The sequence below is a fragment of the Odocoileus virginianus genome, chromosome 8 (genome assembly GCF_023699985.2).
Source record: "Odocoileus virginianus isolate 20LAN1187 ecotype Illinois chromosome 8, Ovbor_1.2, whole genome shotgun sequence".
Classification (NCBI taxonomy): domain Eukaryota; kingdom Metazoa; phylum Chordata; class Mammalia; order Artiodactyla; family Cervidae; genus Odocoileus; species Odocoileus virginianus.
Genome location: NC_069681.1, coordinates 44,614,398 through 44,629,153, shown reverse-complemented (window position 1 = coordinate 44,629,153; position 14,756 = coordinate 44,614,398). Strand labels below are relative to the sequence as shown.

General features: G+C 38.0%; 1 pseudogene; it reads right to left on the bottom strand.

Moving 5' to 3' along the window:
- Window positions 1-255: 255 nt before the first annotated feature.
- The window catches only part of LOC110144208 (tripartite motif-containing protein 60-like), a 31,586-nt pseudogene continuing 17,085 nt past the window's right edge, over window positions 256-14,756 (bottom strand).

Sequence of the window (14,756 nt, the reverse complement as noted above, 5' to 3'; positions counted from 1 at the left end):
TTCACATGTGAAATTAATCATCAAAGATGTTAAGTAATATAATCCTCAAATATTTTATCTCAGAATTTCAAAGCATTTGACAACTGTACCCATAACCTCCATGAAATTGGTATGGTATGTTTTTACAGTTGTTGAAAATAAGAAAAGTATATCTTTTTTTAGCATAAACCTTAATATAAATTCCTGAGGCTAGATTTACTGGCTAAATTACATGCGCAGAGTGATAGAAAATAAAACAGTTGTTTCCCATGTTCTTTATCTTTCATAATCTGTTACTGAAGAGATTTTTAGTTTCAGAATCTGTTCCAGCATAGAAATATGGCCAAAGGGCTTGTGTAAAATAACCATTAAAATATAGAAAAGAGACGTCATTCTTATTATAAAAGGAAACTTCACCCATCTCTTGGTCCAGAAAAATGCCTGCCTTAGTGGGCTTCACTAATGGCATAAGCTAGATTCTGTTATGATCCAGTGCAACATAATTCCCTCAGTTCTCCCAATTGCCCAGAATCCACCTGGAACTAAGGGCTAATTCTACCCATTTAAGTTTGTTTCCACTACTACCTCCAAGTAATGTCTGCCATGATTAAATCTATTCAAATTCAGAACAACAGGGCAAAATAAAAACTCCTTTGTCTATAACAATGATTTTTTTTTTTGGTCTTTCCATATTGCATAATTTACTATCCTCAAAGGTAATAAATCTCAATATGCTGTTTCAATATTTAGAATCACATCCACTGGAAATATCTTGAAAATTTTCACCATGTCAGAATACTATAGAGGAAGACTGGATCAATATTTCTTTAATCAGGATGAAAAGAGATTGAGGTATTTTAGGTTTTTCTTTCTGCAGTGCATACTTTTAACATATGTCTATAATTTCAGTTCCAACTGCACACTCACCTTCCACCTTGCTCTATAGATATTTTAATGTGGAGACATGATTGAACAATTATATATGATTTTCATTTAATTATGCTATAATGTCTGTCTCTTCATTTTGTATTTGCCTGAGAGTAGCCTCTTTTTTGTTCAGTGGAAACAGTTTAACTTGTTCAAATTAAGAAATTATTCCTTCTCTTACATTTTATCTTTTTCTGAGTGCCACTGATTTGATAGCTTGCAAAGTTAATCACTTTTCAACTCCTTCTACATTATCCTTCAAGGGCTCAATGCTACATTCTAGAATTTTCCTGTGACAGGAGTTAGCATTCTTAATAGGATATATGTAATACTTCTGGTATTTAGGAGGGAAGCGTCACTGTGTACATAAAGCTCTGAGAACTTCTCACTGAAAAGAGTCAAAAGCTGATTCTACTTCTCAAAAATTGCCTTCTCTTCCTGCCTCTTCCTTTTTCTTCTTTTCCGCTCAGATCTGGAGAGTACCTTAATGCTTTCAGTCAAGCTACCAAGTTGGGATTTCCTGCTGTAATTCTTTTCTGGATAATAAAATGGTAGACGTGGCATGGAAAGGTATAATCTAGGTCCTTCTAGGATGTATTTGCACAAAGCAGCCACAGATCCAAGCAAGCAAGCAATCATACCATTATAATTAAAACATCTAAAGAATGTCACCTTAACCAATGACAGACTGATGCCTTAGAGCAGATGGCTCAGGTGCTCAGACCCAAGACTGCAGAGGAGCTTCTGAGCTTCATGGCACAGAGGACAAAGACCTCAGCACAAACCTGCATTCTTGGGGCATGCACCAAAGATGCACACTTAACCACTGCAATGACTAACCTTCCTCCATAAATGGCCACTATGGTCTTTTGAAGATCATCATAAACACACACACACACACACACACTCCAATATAATCAAACTGTGCCATATGAAACTGAAAATGAATTCAACCACAACCTACAGAGAGAAAATCCTGCTTCCACTGCTTATACCTTTGCCTCATTTCAGTCTATCTCCAAAAGTACATCAGATATATTTTTTTATTATTTTTTCCATTTATTTTTATTAGTTGGAGGCTAATTACTTTACAATATTGTAGTGTTTTTTGCCATACATTGACATGAATCAGCCACGGATTTACATGTGTTCCCCATCCCAATCCCCCCTCCTGCCTCCCTCCCCATCCCATCCCTCTGGGTCTTCCCAGTGCACAAGCCCCGAGCACTTGTCTCATGCACCCAACCTGGGCTGGTGATCTGTTTCACCCTTGATAGTATACTTGTTTCGATGCTGTTCTCTCAAAACATCCCACCCTCGCCTTCTGCCACAGAGTCCAAAAGTCTGTTCTGTACATCTGTGTCTCTTTTTCTGTTTTGCATATAGAGTTATCGTTACCATCTTTCTAAATTCCATATATATGCATTAGTATACTGTATTAGTCTTTATCTTTGTGGCTTACTTCACTCTGTATAATGGGCTCCAGTTTTACCCATCTCATTAGAACTGATTCAAATTAATTCTTTTTAATGGCTGAGTAATATTCCATGGTGTATATGTGCCACAGCTTCCTTATCCATTCGTCTGCTGATGGGCATCTAGGTTGCTTCCATGTCCTGGCTATTATAAACAGTGCTGTGATGAACATTGGGGTGCACATCAGATTTATTGAATTAAAACATTTCCTGTCAATACTCTACCCCAGCGATTTTCAAAATGTGGTCACCGGGTCTATCAACAGATTCTGGGCTTACACACTTGACCTACTGAATCAGAAATTCTGCAGGCAGAAACTCATCAATCTGTATTTTTGCAATCCTTACAAAGATTCTGTTGCACCTAAATTTTGACAGCCAAGGCTCTACACAAAATCTTGCAGTGGCTTTCTCAGAGTTAAAATCAAAGTCCTTGTGATGGTCTAGGAACTAAGGATCCTTTTGTTCCTCTCATACTTTTTCTCCTGCTTGTTAACTTCGGATACACTGCTTTCTTGGCTGTTCCTTGAGTAAAACAGATTCTCTAACATCTTTTTACATTGTAACTTTTCTTTCCTCTGTCCAATACCTTGCCCTAGTGAGTCTTGTACTTCAATACACATGGAAGGCATTCATCCAGTGAGTCTTTTTAGATTCTTTGCCTAAATTCTTTGCCTCACACCTTCACTGAGAATCTCTCTCCCTAGCTTACTATATTTTCAGCCTAATTGTCTGCTTCTATATTAGATTCTGAGAGCTGAGATTGTGGAAAGCAGTTTTTTGTATGGTTGCTTGTTTTTCCTTGCGTGGTTCACTTCTGAGACCCATGAACATCCAATTTTGCATGCAACAATCAATGTACTGGTGTGGAAGAACTGAATGAAAAGAATATTTGAAGTAGAAAATTACATGAAATTCTTCATAGTCTATATCCAGTATAATTTGTAAAAATTAAAATGTCATGTGTTTACTTTGTGGCATGATTGGATGCCCTGTTTTTTGGATTATATGATCCTTATGGGCTTCCCTGGGGGTTCAGTGGTAAAAAATCCACCTGCAGTGCAGGAGACACAGGAGACGTGGGTTTGATCCCTGGGTTGGGAAGACCTGAAATGTGTAATAAGTATGAAGTGAAGTGAAAGTGTTAGATGCTCGGTCAGTGTCTGACTGCAGCTCCATGGACTGTAGCCCACCAGCTCAGGCTATGGTGTCACAAAGAGTCAAACATGACTGAGCAACTAACATTTTCATTTCACTTCATACTTACACATTTCACAAGTGTACATTGCAAATTTATGTTTTTTACTTGAAATTTTAGAGATTGATTTCAACATAATTATGTTGGTTTAACTATTGCCCATGAAAGTCACTATGTTTATAATATTTTATGTTTTATCCTTCACTATTCCTACGTTTTATTCTATATCTTTCCTTTTTAATATGAAAGATAAACATGAAATCATAATGGACTTCTCATCCTACTTATTTTAAAATATATAGAATATTTCCCATAGTAGAGCAAAACATACCTTCCATTTTACAATTATTCTAAAGTCAATTTTCACTTACATTTTCAAACTTCTTTATTTCATATTTTGGAAACTGATCATTTCATTGCCATATATTGGAGGAAAGGAGCTCCCTCCAGAGAATTTGATGGTGTTTTCTTAGTCACAAAATACCTATTCCTCACATTGGGGATTATTAATGATTTTCTTTCATAATTCTCATCATTTCTGAACCTTTACACAGTTTATCATGAGCAGAGAGATATGTGTGAATTAATTTACTCTTTTGTTAGTTTTTATTCAAATTAATTTTTAGCTCAAAGATTCTGTTCAATATGGTTGCTCTCTTATTTTTGGTGATGATAGAGTATTTGTAGTCTTTTTTCTCCCAGTTCTATGAAAGAAATTTCACAGAAAATCTCATCCTTTGTAATTCCTTTTCCCAAAGATTTTTTAAAATTTTACTCTTGAAATATGTGAAAGGAAGAATGAATAATGGGATGGATGGTCATTTCCATTTCTTTATGAGCATTAAATCTTATAAAAATAACAGTGGCAACAGGATGGTAACCAAGGGGAATTACATTATTTCAAAATTTTTTAGTAAAATAATTTTAACTGTAAGTATAGAGAATGGGAAAGACTTTCCTTGCTAAAACTTTAAAAATAAAACTTTTCATTTGTTCATTTATTAAGTAAAATATTTGGGTTACAGAAAATTTTAAGTATAAATGATTTTATTTAATTAAAAGTTAAACATAAAAAGAATAGGTGTTTTATATATAACAACTCTGAGGCCCTGGGATTTCAGTTATATAAATATATGAATCATTTATCAGAATGACTTTCTGTCTTTTCTTTTGTAACTTCAATAAGTATGTGACTTATTTTCTTTTTTTTTTGGCTGAAATGTTAGAATTTATTTGTCCCTCAGTAGATAAATATAATTGTTCAACAGCCTTTTTTATTTATTATTTCTTTTATCTTTCTTTTTTTTTTAACTTTTATTAGTTGGAGGCTAATTACTTTACATCATTACAGTAGTTTTTGTTATACATTGAAATGAATTAGCCATGGATTTACATGTATTCCCCATCCCAATCCCCCCTCCCACCTCCCTCTCCACCGATCCCTCTGGGTCTTCCCAGTGCACCAGGCCCGAGCACTTGTCTCATGTACCCAACCTGGGCTGGTTATCTGTTTCACCCTAGATAATATACATGTTTCAATGCTGTTCTCTTGAAACATCCCACCCTCGCCTTCTCCCAGAGTCCACACGTCTGTTCTATACATCTGAGTCTCTTTTTCTGTTTTGCATATAGGGCCATCGTTACCATCTTTCTAAATTCCATATATATGTGTTAGTATACTGTAATGGTCTTTATCTTTCTGGCTTACTTCGCTCTGTATAATGGGCTCCACTTTCATCCATCTCATTAGAACTGATTCAAATGAATTCTTTTTAATGGCTGAGTAATATTCCATGGTGTATATGTACCACAGCTTCCTCATCCATTCGTCTGCTGATGGGCATCTGGGTTACTTCCATGTCCTGGCTATTATAAACAGTGCTGCGATGAACATTGGGGTGCACGTGTCTCTTTCAGATCTGGTTTCCTTGGTGTGTATGCCCAGAAGTGGGATTGCTGGGTCATATGGCAGAGAATCTCCAGAGAAGAGCCGGCCCATCCCCGCTGGAGGTAGGAGGCAGGGGGGAGGGGAAAAGGGCGAACTTAGCCCCTGAGAAGCCACCCCCTCCAACACTGCAAACAGGCCTCCGGGTTCTAGCTAAAGACTTCCTGAGACCCGACTGGCGGTGCGTGCTGGGGCCGCGGAGGGAAAAAGTGACTTATTTTCTAGTCAAAGGGTCAACTTTTCTCCAGGGCCACTACAGAATTTCTAGAAGTATTACTGTTAGTTGTTACTATCATTTCCTTTTTATTACCTCTGTAGATATTATCTGTCTGCACTTTTCTACTTAACAAAGTGGGTCTTGCCATCTTACCAACTCTGGGTATATCTGAAGGATAAGAAGAAAAAAGAGTGAAACTCAAAATATGGAATATAGCAATTTTCATCATATTCCCTGAGTTTTACTCAAAATACTCTCATGGATAACCCAAACAGTCATGATACTTCCATGTGGATAATTATTTTACCACTGAAAGATTTTTTTTCACAAGAACTATATTTAACAAACAAGAATTTTTGCACAAAAAATCTAAGTAGTCTCATTTTTCTCTACAGTTTTTTGAGTGCTGCTGAACTCCTGTTCTCCAACTGCTTAAATTATAACCTGCTGAACTTTTCTTAAATGAGTATGTGCTGAACTCGATGTATTTATGGTTCAGTCTTTCTGAAAACAGGATTTTTATCATCAATGAAGAAATAATAGATGAAATGTCTATTTTTACACATAAACTAAATTCTTACAATAATCAGTAGTAGTGGTAAGGAGTAAGCTAACTTCTTTAAACAACGAGTTTAACATTAAGTGTACATTATGTTTATAATTAAAATTTAAAATGTAATAAAATTATTTTTTACAGATAGAATTATACTACCTATAGTTATAATCATGGCAGCTGACCCCATTACTTCATGGCAAATAAAAGGGGAAAATATGGAAGTAATAACAGATTTCCTCTTCTTGGGCTCTAAAATCACTGTGGTTGGTAACTCCAGCCATGAAATCAAAACACATTTGCTTTTTGGCAAGAAAGTTATGACAAACTTAGACAGTGTATTGAAAAGCAGAGGCAATAGTCTGCCAACAAAGGTCCATGTAGTCAAGGCTATGGTCTTCCCAATGGTGCTGAAGCTCCAGTATTCTGGTCACCTGATGTGAACAGCTGGCTCATTGGAAAAGTCCCTGATGCTAGGAAGATTGAGAGCAGGAGGAGAAGAGGGCATCAGAGGATGAGTTGGCTGATGCAATGGACATGAACTTGGGCAAACTTCGGAAGATGGTGAGGGACAGGCAGGCCTGGCATGCTGCAGTCCATTGGCTCTGAAAAAGTCGGACATGACTGGGTGACTGAGCAGCAACAGCATTGTTATAATTGCTAGACCTAGGGATTATTTTCAAGACTTTTGAAAAATTAGATGGAAATGGACTATAGAACTAAAGACAAAACTAATGAGGTGATGTAAATAAAATGATTAATTGATAGCATGCATGGACCACAAAATGAGGACAATTATCAATTTACAAGGAATAACAACCAATATACAATGGGTATGATTACCCTAATTGAATATACCTAAGCTACTGGAGAAGGAAATGGCAGCCCACTCCAGTGTTCTTGCCTGGAGAATCCCAGGGACGGGGGAGCCTGGTGGGCTGCCGTCTATGGGATCACACAGAGTCGGACACGACTGACGTGACTTAGCAGCAGCAGCAGCAAGTTACTAAAATATTAGAGAAAGGCTGCGTGAAAGGCATTTTAGTTTTGGTGTTAGAAGAAGACTCTATAAGGAGATGACATATGAGCCAATGAGGGGATAAGGGCATGTGACAGCATGTGACTCAAATACCATGACAACTCAGGTTCTTGGGGAGAAGATTACAGGCAGAGAAAAGAGTGATGCAAAGGCCCTATGCTGGGAAGGACTCTAATGAAACATGATACTGTGTTTTTTAGCATAGAGTGGCGAATATTTTATTTCCTTCCATTTTTATGCTTTTTCTGTTATTTTTGACATTAACTTGAAGAATTATGAGTTTTATCCTTAACTAGTAGTAAATGTCTAAGGGTATTTTTCTTTTTTCTAGGCACAAACTTAACTATGTCACATGGGTTTTACTGTGTAGTGAATTTTTTATTGTGTTCTTATGGATAAAATAAAGGCCATAGTAGTATTCATCTTGTAGAAAAGTTATAAGAATTAAATGACTGAGGGGCAGGAATATAACAATTATTCAACATATATTAGCTATTTCTCCTGCTTTCTCTTCTCTTTATTATTATTCTTAATGATATCCATGTTTTATCATGAATTATTTGTGCATTATCATATATTATTTGATTTTGCTCTGTTTTGTACACTCCAGCAACTTAGATAATGTTCTTATATTTGTGTTTCATAATTTACAAAGTCTGGATAGGATTCTTACTCCACTGTAACATCCACAAAAAATATTAGAACACATATTTCCTTCGACATGCACTTTACTCTGTTATTTCTTGTTGTTATCTCCACCTACACCAACCATCTTAACTTCATATATGTTTACAAAGATTACATTCTGTTCTGTATTGGGAGCTATTTAGAATTATCTCCATACTTAAATAGTTTATTATTCTTCATTTATTGCTTTAAAACTTATATTCAAAAACTTAGTGACCACAGCAAGCATTTGTATGCTTTGAGCTTCTGTGGGCCAGAACTTCAAGTGTGCTGCTGTGTGGTGATCTTGCCTATAGTTTATTATTTCTCATGAGGTTGCAGTCAAGCTGTTGGTGGGTGCACTCTCCTCTCAGGGCTTGCCTGAGAGAAGCGCTAGCAGGATTCAGTTCTTCAGGTTCTTAGACTGAGGCACTCCATTTCTCAAGGACTCAATTTCTCGCAATGTGGGAATCTCCTCAGTGCAGCTCATATCATGGCAGCCGGTTACTTTGGAGCAAGCAAAGGAGAGAGAGAAGCCAAGATGAAAGCCATTGTCTTTTTATAGTCCAGTCTGGGAACTGATATCTGCCATATTCTGTTCCTTAGAAGGAGGCTAATAAATGTCATCCATATTCAAGGGAAGTGAATTACATGAGGGGAATTCCATGAGGCAGGGATCAGCAGAGGGCCTCTTTAAGGCTGTCTGTGTCAGACACATTCAGTGCTTCATCTTTTTTTTATGGTTTCAGAGTCCACAACTTTGCATCACTTATTCTGATATATTTTGTATTTGTCCCGATTTTCCACCATCAAATAGATTCTCCTATTCTGACATGCGTGCTTTGAGTTTTAGGATTTACATTTTATGACTTATATTTGCACCCCCCCTCAAAAAAAAAAAAAAAAAAAAGAAAAGGATAACAGGTCTTATAATTCTGGAATCTTTGTCTATTTCAAAGGAGATCCAACCAGTCAATCCTAAAGGAAGTCAGTCTTGAATATTCATTGGAAAGACTGATGCTGAAGCTGAAACTCCAATAATTTGGCCACCTGATGCAAACTACTGACTCACTGGAAAAGACCCTGATGCTAGCAAAGATTGAAGGCGGGAGGGGAAGGGGATGGCAAAAGATGAGATGGTTGGATGGCATCACTGACTCGAAGGACATGAGTTTGAGTAAACTCCAGGAGTTGGCGATGGACAGGGAAACCTGGCGTGCTGCAGTCTATGGGGTCGCAAAGAGTCAGACACGACTGAGCGACTGAACTGAATCTGTTAATTTTCCACACACAAACACACACACAAAAAAAAAAAAAAAAACCTGTTACCTGAGTATTAAATAACTGGTTCAGCAATACGTGAACTGTGATGTTCCAGATGCTCAAGCTGGTTTTAGAAAAGGCAGAGGAGTCAGAGATCAAATTGCCAACATCTGCTGGATCATTGAAAAAGCAAGAGAGTTCCAGAAAAACATCTATTTCTGCTTTATTGACTATGCCAAAGACTTTGACTGTGTGGATCACAACAAACTGTGGAAAATTCTGAAAGAGATGGGAATACCAGATCAGCTGACCTGCCTGTTGAGAAACCTGTATGCAGGTCAGGGAGCAACAGTTAGAACTGGACATAGAACAACAGACTGGTTCCAAATAGGAAAAGGAGTACATCAAGGCTGTATATTGTCACCCTGCTTATTTAACTTATATGCAGAGTACATCATGAGAAACGCTGGGCTGGAAGAAGCACAAGCTGGAATTAAGATTGCCAGGAGAAATATCAATAAGCTCAGATATGCAGATGACACCACCCTTATGGCAGAAAGCGGAGAAGAACTAAAGAGCCTCTTGATGAAAGTGAAAGAGGAGAGTGAAAAAGTTGGCTTAAAGCTCAACATGCAGAAAACTAAGATCATGATATCTGGTCCCATCACTTCATGGCAAATAGATGGGGAAACAGTGGAAACATTGTCAGACTTTATTTTTCTGGGCTCCGAAATCACTGCAGATGGTGATTGCAGCCATGAAATTAAAAGACGCTTACTCCTTGGATGGAAAGTTATGACCAACCTAGACAACGTGTTAAAAAGCAGAGACATTACTTTGCCAACAAAGGTCCGTCTAGTGAAGGCTATGGTTTTTCCAGTGGTCATGTATGGATGTGAGAGTTGGACTATAATGAAAGCTGAGCACTGAAAAATTGATGCTTTTGAACTGTGGTGTTGGAGAAGAATCTTGAGAGTCCCTTGGACTGCAAGGAGTTCCAACTAGTACATCCTAGAGGAGATCAGTCCTGGGTGTTCATTGGAAGGACTGTTGCTGAAGCTGAACTCCAATACTTTGGCCACCTGATGTGAAGAGCTGACTCATTTGAAAATACCTTGATGCTGGGAAAGATTGAGGGCAGGAGGAGAAGGGGGCGACAGAGGATGAGATGGTTGGATGGCATCACCGACTCGATGCACGTGGGTTTGGGTGGACTCTGGGAGTTGGTGATGGACAGGGAGGCCTGATGTACTGCAGTTCATGGGGTCGCAAAGAATCAGAAACAACTGAGTGGCTGAACTGAGCTGAATCTTCCCTTGCAATAGAATTATGCCAATATCATCTCCCTGTTTTATGGAGCTTGAGGCTCAGAAAAATACTATCTCAACTGAGCCTCATTTTCTACTGTGGATGATTTTCTTTGTAGACACAGGCCAGTTATGTGCTTAAAATGTAGAAGGAGAGCAATGAACTGGTACAGCTAGAAATTTCAACTTACTTGGGCTACCTGATACCAGTTTCTCCACAAATCAGTGGTGACTCTTACCTTGTTGGCATATAAATGATAGCTAACATGGACTAAGCAGTTATTAAGAGGTAGACCTTGAGTTCAGTAATTATTGTAGATTATTATCATTGCCATGAAAATTCCACATGAGAGACACTATTTTCCTCCAATTTTGACATAGGAATAAGAAATGTTCAATCTTTTATGCCAAAGTATTGAACCAGATATGCTTCTGTATCCAAAGCATTTCAGAGAAGCAATGTAATCCATCTACTCTAATTTTGCCATAACTTGAATTATTTATAGCAGTATGTCTAATCAAATATAATAAAAATAATAAAATATCTTAAGTAAGATGTTTTGGACATGCACAGTAAGTAGAGTCAATAGAGATCCTAAGTATCATCATGGTAAATAGGTTAAATTTTACCACCATATGTGTGCTAAGTCACTTCAGTCATGTCCATCTCTGTGTGACCCCATGAACTATATAGCCTGTCAGGCTGCTTGCTCCATGGGCTTCTCCAGGCAAGAAAATTGGAGTGGGTTTCCATGCCCTCCTCCAGGGGATCTTCCCAACCCAGGGATGGTAATCCAAGTCTCTGTCTCCTACTTTGGCAGGCAGGTTCTTTACTACTAGCACAACCTGTGAATCTCCACCAAATCAGTCCAGTTCAGTTACTCAGTCATGTCCAACTCTTTGCAGCCCCATGGACTGCAGCACACCAGGCTTCCCTGTCCATCACCAACTCCCAGAGCTTGCTCAAACTCATGTCTGTCAAGGTGGTGATGCCATCCAATCATCTCATCCTCTGTTATCCCCTTCTCCTCCTGCCTTCAATCTTTCCCAGCTTCAGTGTCTTTTTCAATGAGTCAGTTCTTCACATCAGGTGGCCAAAGTATTAGACTTTTAGCTTCAGCATCAGTCCTTCCAATGAATATTCAGGACTTATTTCCTTTGGGATTGACTGGTTTGATCTCCTTGCAGTCCAAGGGACTCTCAAGAGTCTTCTCCAACACCACAGTTCAAAAGCATTAATTCTTCAGCACTCAGCTTTCTTAATAGTCCAACTCTTATATCCATACATGACTACTGGAAAAACCATAGCCTTGACTAGAGGGACCTTTTTTGGCAAAGTAATGTCTCTGCTTTTTAATATGCTGTCTAGGTTGGTCATAGTTTTTCTTCCAAGGAGCAAGCATCTATTAATTTTATGGCTGCAGTCACCATCTGCCAAATAAGACTACAAAACGTACAAAATCTTTTGGCTCTCATAACCTTTGGATTTTGGAATTGCAGATGAGAAGATATTGGCCTGTGGATTTATAGAGATAGTATGTCCCAACACTAGTAGTTGGTAAGTGGTTTTCCTGGGATTTCAAGTCATATGGCCAAACTTAAAAATCACATTCTTAACTGCTACGCATCACTGTCTTAAAGATGCCTGCTGATCCTCAGTTTGGGGGATTTTCTTCCTTTTAGCCTTTCTCCCATCTGGAGTCAAATACTGTTTCTGACCCTTTAAAAAATTTCTCTGGGCTTCCCTGGGGGCTCATGTATGCTCAGTCACTTCAGTCATGTCCAACTCTTTGAGACTCTATGGACTATAGCTGCCAGGCTCCTCAGTTCATGGAATCTCCAGGCAAGAATACTGGAGTGGGTTGACATTTCCTTCTCCAGGGGATCTTCCCAACCCAGGGATGGAAGCTGCATCTCCTGCATTGCAGGCAGATTCTTTACCACTGAGCCAATGGGAAATTGCTGATGGCTCAGTGGTAAAGAATCCACCTGCCAATGCAAGAGAAACAAGTTTGGTTCCTGATCCAGGAACATCCCACAGACTATGGAGCAGCTAAGCCCATGCACCACCACTATTGAGCCTGTGCTCTAGAACACATGACCTGCAACTACTAAAGCCCGCACACTCTAGGGCCCGCACACTTCTTCTGCAACAGGAGAGGCCACCACAATGAGAAGCCTGCGCACCACAACTGGAGAAATGCCTGAGCAGCAATGAAGATCCAGCACAGCCAAAAATAAATAAATACATAAACTTTTTCTTTTAAATTTTTTAAAAAAGTTTGTTACACTGATCAGTTTGCTAACCCTTTTTGAAGTTAGGTTTCTTCATTCAGAAATATGAATAATAATAATTTGCCTTGGAAATGACCTTCATGACATTAAATATGATAATCTATAAAAAGCAGTCATATTTCTGATAAGGTTAGTGTTTAATGAAAATTCTCTTTAATTAATTTTATATTTTATTTCTGTGTGTTTTTCTAATAAATAAGTGCTGATAGCATAATTGGAAATCCTTGGCTTTTATTATATATCTGTTTAATAGAAGAATTTAGTAAGTGTGCTTTGTAAAAAGATGTTTTGTTTGACTCCTGTGCAGCTAAAGTGTACAGAGTCGTCATGTACACATGTAATTCCCCCTTCCTCTCCCTACCCTCTCTCTCTATCCACCTATGTGTAAAAAAGAGGTGAGTCTTTAAGCTTTTAAATAAGCAGTAAAGTAACCATAAAATCAAAACAAAATCTTCCCTTAGTAAAAGGAATTGAGGGGAGATATAGCATAAGCATATGCTTGTTGGACAAGGATAATAATATCTTTCTGAGATGTGGGTAATTTTTGACTCATCAATAGCAGTTTTGAGTTCCCATCCATCTGCAAGAAGATGTCCATTGCCTTCCTCAATATAATAGTTGAAAATAAATTCTATCCTGGACTTCACCATTATTCTAGAACACTTCTCATCAATGCAAATTCAAGGGCCACTTTGCCAGGCTGCATGGGGCAAAAATAATTTTTTTTTAATTTATTTTTTTTATTAGTTGGAGGCTAATTACTTTACAATATTGTAGTGGGTTTTGTCATACATTGACATGAATCAGCCATGGATTTACATGTATTCCCCATCCCGATCCCTCTGGGTCTTCCCAGTGCACCAGGCCCGAGCACTTGTCTCATGCATCCAACCTGGGCTGGTGATCTGTTTCACCCTAGATAATATACATGTTTCGATGCTGTTCTCTTGAAACATCCTACCCTCGCCTTCCCCCACAGAGTCCAAAAGTCTGTTCTATACATCTGTGTCTCTTTTTCTGTTTTGCATATAGGATTATCGTTACCATCTTTCTAAATTCCATATATATGTGTTAGTATACTGTAATGGTCTTTAAACAATTAAAAAATTTAATAAGCTGCTCACACATTTACAATATTTTAAGTCTATGGACTGGCAGCTGGGATGTATTCCTCAAGTCTGGACATCATTCTAGAGAATTTGAATTAGCAACATATCCACCGCTCTATTCATCGCCACTCTTCTGATTAACAGTTTCTTCTTAAATACTGCAATAGAAAAAAAATGCATTCTGAGTGAATGAAATTGGAGTAATCATGTTGCGACTGTGTTACCTTCCTATGAATGTGTCTTTAAAGGACAGTTTGCAGTCTACTTTTCTTGGTGTGGTGAATGAATGCATAGCAAAAAAGGCTCAGCTTATTTCCCACTTAACTCCTCCCACTGGTCAAGCTCACGAAATTTGGCTGGATAAAAAAGAACTCACTCTTGCAGTCCAACAGAAAATAACTACTTTATTTTGAACCATTTGATGATTTATGGCAATGCACACAAATATACAAACACATTATATAATAATATTTTTATCAATTGATAAAAGTCTTTGCTTCCTCTGCTTTAAAGTAGAATGGAGGGATATTTGTGGTGACTACAGCAGCGACAACCACACTCCATTATCCTACAATATTCAACCAAGACTCCTAAAGCTCTTATCACAGGAGGTAAATGGTCTGAATCCCAAGATACACTTGATCTTAATGGATCATTATTTGTCAACTTCCTGGCTAAGAGAAAGCCTCCATAGTGACTTCCATACCACATGTGGATTCCACTAGCACATCATTTTACAGAGTCATTATGCTATTCCCGGTTCCTGGTTACAGGTTTAATAAT